We start from the raw sequence: 4,820 nt of genomic DNA on the forward strand, positions 1-4,820 counted from the left end.
CTATCAGGTCGATACAGTAAAGTGTGCTCCGTCGGAGCGCACTGTCAGCCTGCTCTGGACGCGTGTTTTCCCTTACCCCTTATTCAGTAAGGGGAGGAAAACACGCGGCCCACCCGCGGCACCTAATAGCGCCCTCAACATGCAAATGCATGTTGATGGCCCTATTAGGTATGCGCGTGGGATCCAGTAAGTAAAATGTGCAGCCAAGCCGCACATTTTACTCTAAGAAATTAGCGCCGACCCAAAGGTCGGCGCTAATTTCTTCCGGCGCCAGGAAAGTGCACAGAAAAGCAGTAAAAACTGCTTTTCTGTGCACCCTCCGACTTAATATCATAGCGATATTAAGTCGGAGGTCCCCAAAAGTAAAAAAAAGTAAAAAAAAAAAAAAAAAATATTTGAATTCGGCCCGCGGCTGTCGGGCCGAAAACCGGACGCTCAATTTTGCCGGCGTCCGGTTTCCGAGCCCATGGCTGTCAGCGGGCTCGAGAACCGACGCCGGCAAAATTGAGCGTCGGCTGTCAAACCCGCTGACAGCCGCCGCTCCTGACAAAAAGGAGGCGCTAGGGACGCGCTAGTGTCCCTAGCGCCTCCTTTTCCCCGTTTTTCCCGCGTCACCTCATTTAAATACTGAATCGCCCGCACCGGCGAAGGGCCGGTGCGTGCGCCGGGAGAGCGGGCGTTCGTCTGCTCTCCCGCGGTCTTACAGTATCGACCTGTATGGCAGGAATAGTAGGTGTGAGCCTCAAATTTTAGCTGTCTTAATTCAATCAGATGAGCAGTCAAAGCATGATAATGATTGATCCATTGTGTATGGAATTGGTGGGTCTGGAATGTCACTGGCTTTGATATAAACTTGAAACAGGAATCTATTCAGGCTTTGAATTACTGGTATACAAACACACATGAAACCAAACTGGAATTGGGAATTGAGTAGGTTGGTTATAATGTCCTGACAGCTTCCTGCTGTGGGCTTCCAATATCAGGGGGTGGGGGCGGGTAATACTTCAATAAATATATATGCCAATGGGATTCTCAGCTCCAGATACACTTTCTGAAATATTTGGTGCCTCCATTCACTCGACAGAACTCAGGTCATAAGGATTAAAAGAGGGTGCATTTCTTAGATGAAATTTGTTGTTTGGGCCTGAGGACTCACAAGAGTGTGTCAACTCTGTGACAGGCTTCTCTGCAGCAGCGACAGGCATTGGCATACTTCAGTCCCATGGCAAACAGGACTGGGCAGGGCACTGAACTTCCATACCATTGATCTTGAATGTATGCCAGGGTCATTTGGGCTGCCCCACGAAAAGCTAGAAAGCCTGAGAGGTCTGATATCTGACAAGGGTGGTGAGCAAGGTTGCTGTGGGCCAAGGTGTAATTCATCATAGTCCATTTTTATCTTAGTTAATTCCCTTATGGCAATTTTTTGTGCTTAGGCTGGCTGTAGCTATGCCCAACTAGCTCAGTGGTGGATCATGAGATTCTTAATCTCAGGGTTGTGAGTTCAAGCCTCATGTTGGGCAAGTGAGATTTGTTTAACAGGCATGGTTATAAAACATCACCAATGAAAGGGTGATCTAATCATAGGGGAGTCTATCTTAAAGCAGTATAATGGGGCATCACTATTGCAAGTGAATGGTAATTAAATCCTGGGTAACCTACATCGGTCAGCAGTTACAGCCCATTACAGAGGTGAGGTGCTTGCACCGTAAAGCTTAGAAAGTATGGAGTAGTCTGGATGGAGAGCAGGTACAACCCTAAGGGACACACATGGAGAGTAGGTGTCTGGTTCAATGTGTGAAACACTATGCACATCTATCCAAAGTGGACAAATTGCTACAGGGTAGAAGAGGATGGGTATATTGGATTGTATCTGCTGTCATTTGCTATGCTGCTATGGTAGGCTCTTCCCATCTCTAGACATGATCCAATGCATTTAGGGAGAAAGGGCTTTTGAGTGTGCTGCTGGTGGCACGTGGGGACTGTGGTATGTGGCAGCATGGCTGGAGAATGGGTAGACAATGGGGGTTTACCAAGGTATTGCCTCCCTGAAGCCTTTGCCCATCATGGTTGCCACAACAACATGGAGACCAAATTACTTTTCCTGATTAGCATGTGCCTGGTTTCCAGGATGGTCTAACTGACTCTCATTCTCTTTTCAAATCGTCTCTTTTCTGGAAGCTGGCTGCATGTGCAGATGAGGAGGGAGCAGCAGTATCACAAGAGCAGGGTTGATCCGGTATTTGGTAATATGGGAGCTGCTTTGGAAATTGATAGCCATGGTACCCGGGACAGCATAAGAAGAGGAGCTTAACATGCAGGACTGCTACAGCCTTAGGAGGAGCTAGGTGGACTCCGATTGTGGGCTGGTGGCACGTGCGAGGAAGGTGAAATGGTAGAAAATGTCTAGACATGCGAGCTGGTCTACGATGGTATGGCTGCAGGAGGTGGGAACCTCATGCAGCATGAAGGCCACTTTTCTAGTTATATGGTCCACCTACATAATACAGGTGAAAGGGGAGGGGAGGTTCAAGGGAGTTATAGCCTCAGATTTGGCAGGCATTTTCCTTTTCTCAAAGGCATTTGCCTCGGACAACCCTTGCCAATGTTTCCAGGTAAAGAAGTTCATGGTAGAATGGTCATGAGAGGTTGGTCATAACTGCAGTTATAGATTCCCTGTCTTAACCTGCTCATTCTATGGCAGGTATTTCCATGAGTGTTTGTTTGTTTATTTGACTTTAATTATCACCCCTTCTAGAATAGCACCAGGCAACTGGTATATGCTCCTATTCAAATGGTGTTTTACATGGCATCCACCCTGGCCTTTCAGTGCTCTGCAGGTTGGCTGGTGAGTTGCCACCTGAAAGTGGGACCAGTTTGGGCCCAGGGTCAGTTTCTAGATGGATGATGTCACCATACAGGGTGGGGGGTTATATTTATTCTATTGATTGCTCTTTGCCTTGGATCTTGGTGGGGAGAGGTGAACTGGAAATACAAATTAATATATATTTAAAGACCTACTGATTGAAGAGGAGGAGAGATAGTAGAGGGATGCATTTGGATTTTGCTTGCTTTGATGAAGCTGTGCACTAATCCCTTGTGAATGAGAGAGTGCCTTACTCTGTAGAAGGTAAATGTTGGCTTTTCATTGGCTACTCTGCCATTAACTAGGTTCCAATCTACAGCTGTTTTTAATGCTTAGCATTAGTAAGGTCATCAGTATTTGTGGCATGCACTTCTTCAGAATAGGGCAGCCAGTAGGGTTAGCCAGAATTATTAATTGAAATAGCTAATCACTAGCATTACACGGCATCTTTAACCTTCACAGGTGGATTAAGCTGACCAAGCCAGGTATTAACTATTCTGTGATTGCTTTCTCAGATTTCAACCCAGACAGCATGGCTGAAGTTGGTCTGGATTGTTGGTCACTCATTTGGTGGACAGCATAATGAACATCAGTCAGATCTTATGAGCAACACCTTGGCATGGTGGTAAAATGAGTGCATGAAACCTATCTGGATAGGCATGCATGGGACAAGTTGGGAGTGGTCAATTCCCATTATAGGGCAATGGGTCGGCATCTTTGCACAATTGGGCTGCATCACTCTTCACCCTGGAGGTAATGATTTGGGTCTCCTCTCGTGCATCCAACTTATCAGGAGAATTAAGAGTGAAACGTTCACCTTGCAGTCAGTTTCACTAACAGGGCATTATTCCCAGACTGTGCTTGTGCACCAATACATTTTGGAATGGGGCCAGAAAGGAAAGCATGAGCTGGTCTCTAGGACTTTGGTTAAGGCACTACAGTACATAGCAGATAAAGTCTGAGGAGCTGCTGTCATTAACGCTGGGCTCAGAGTGAACAAAGTCTACTTATTTAATGTGGGCTATTACATTTTATTGATTTGCAGGAAGCCATTGATGGTGAATTGGGACAAATCTATTGTTGTGGGAGCGCTGGGTAGCGGTCCCATTTCCAGAGAGGAAGTGTACTCTTGGGCCATGATGCGACCGGAGAGGAGCTCTGAAGAAGTGCCATGGCAGATGAAACGTGTCCCAGCACAGGCAGGCAGGCTGGAGATAAGGAGCCCTGGCCTCTGCCGAACCTGAATGCATCAGAGAGACCCAGCAACACAATGTTGGTCTCTGAAGTAGCCCTCCGGCCACTTGATAGCCCTTTCAGACTTGCCGTATGGATCGGCAGTTGCGACAGGACAGACAGAGGCTGAGGGAAGAAACAAATAGACTCAGATGAATACTCAGGGTACTTGATGGACTCAGACATAGACACAGGTTGCTTGAAGACTCAGATGAAGACTCTGGGTACTTGACGGACTCAGACGTAGACACAGGTTGCTTGAAGATTCAGACGGGGTTCAGAACTAAAGAGAATACTAAGAAGCACTGCCACACCACACGCCCTACACAGCCAGTCAAGGCAGGTAGCAGACCATGTTGAAGATGAAGCAGACTCCAAACTCAGACCTCGACTCAAGTTGCTTAGAGTTCAAGATGATGGTGAGTGCTGAATGAGTGCTGCCTCCACCACACGCCCTACACAGCCATTCAAGGCAGGTCGTGGACCATGCCGATGGCAAAGCAGACTCCAGGCGAAGCAATAAACTTCGAATCCAATCATGGCAAAGATTCAGATGAGGCCTGCACCAAGATGCGCCCTCCAAAGCCAGTTAAGGCAAGGCACAGCCATGCAGGAACTGAGCAGGTTCAGGCAGAGTCTCAGGAAGTGACTGAAGCAGACACGACAAACTCCTGAGACCAGGTCAGGATAAGGATTCAGAACAGAACCTCAGGATCCAATG

General features: G+C 47.4%; 1 non-coding gene across 1 annotated transcript; it reads left to right on the plus strand.

The window, feature by feature from the left end:
* The first annotated feature begins 1,451 nt into the window (after positions 1–1,451).
* Positions 1,452–1,523, plus strand: TRNAK-CUU. The gene has a single exon. It is a non-coding gene; the product is annotated as a tRNA-Lys (tRNA).
* Positions 1,524–4,820: the final 3,297 nt, after the last annotated feature.

Source organism: Rhinatrema bivittatum, chromosome 2 (genome assembly GCF_901001135.1).
Source record: "Rhinatrema bivittatum chromosome 2, aRhiBiv1.1, whole genome shotgun sequence".
NCBI lineage: Eukaryota > Metazoa > Chordata > Amphibia > Gymnophiona > Rhinatrematidae > Rhinatrema > Rhinatrema bivittatum.